The sequence below is a fragment of the Poecilia formosa genome, unplaced genomic scaffold, assembly GCF_000485575.1.
Source record: "Poecilia formosa unplaced genomic scaffold, Poecilia_formosa-5.1.2 Scaffold100, whole genome shotgun sequence".
Classification (NCBI taxonomy): Eukaryota; Metazoa; Chordata; class Actinopteri; order Cyprinodontiformes; family Poeciliidae; genus Poecilia; species Poecilia formosa.
In genome coordinates this window covers 2,026,773-2,027,808 of record NW_006800039.1, presented here as the reverse complement: position 1 = coordinate 2,027,808, position 1,036 = coordinate 2,026,773, and positions in this window count along the sequence as shown.

The window sequence follows — 1,036 nt, the reverse complement described above, 5'->3', positions numbered from 1 at the left end:
AAGGATCTGTCAAGAGTATTGAAATGGTCAGATGTATCAGATTAAACTTTATCTGTTTTAAAATTGCATTAAAGAAAAATCTATGCTCCTTCATATCAATCAGTCATCAGCTGACAGATTAACCCTTCGATACACTTTAAACACTGACAACTATGCTGACCTTCCTCTTCCTTTTTTTTCCTGGAAACACTCCACAAACTGCAGACTGAAATGCACAAGATCCAGTTTATTCATGATATAATTCTGTGCTATAGCAAACCTCTTAAATAATCTTACAGGAGACGTATACCTAATTTCTTTGCTAGACTATCCAGGACTCTCAACTTAGACACCAAACCTCTACTATAACCTGCATTTAAAAGTGACTTTAGTCCAAACTTGAATGTGGTTCCAAATCCCGTAGTTACATTGCTTTAAAATATAGCCAAGATGTCAATTGACGGTCTCTACCTTGATAAATAATTGAATGTAGAAACTATTTTGCATTTATGGCTGGTAGAATTTTAAAATGTAAATGCAGAGAGGTAGGTATACCCTGTGAGGCAGGGAATGGGGGTGAGCCTGAGCCCAGGCTTCAGAGGATATGTCTGCCATGTTGTGCTTGATTAATTGCACCACAGGCTCACTCATCAAGTGTAATAAAATATGAAGGCATAAGTCAGAATGCATTCCATATCTCTGACAGGTATTCAGGTCTTCAGGCTAAGTTTCTCATAACCAGTCTGGGGCTCTACTATCTTGCTCCTTCTTTTAAGGAATGTGAAAGAAACTGTGGCCTGTGTCACCCAAATTAAAATTCAAAATTTTATATTGTTTTAAGCAAGATGTGGAACTATTTGTTCCATATCATTCATCTTTTAAACAAGTTTTCTGTGCAGTTTTTAATCTTATTGAAAGAAAATAATTTTGGTAACTACAAGAAATTATGACATTGTATTGGTTTCCTCTCCATGTGGTACTAATGAATAACTAGAAAATTCCTGCAGAAATTTTGAGGGGCCTGCCAAAGTGTGCCCGTCGGTTTGGACCCAGCGTT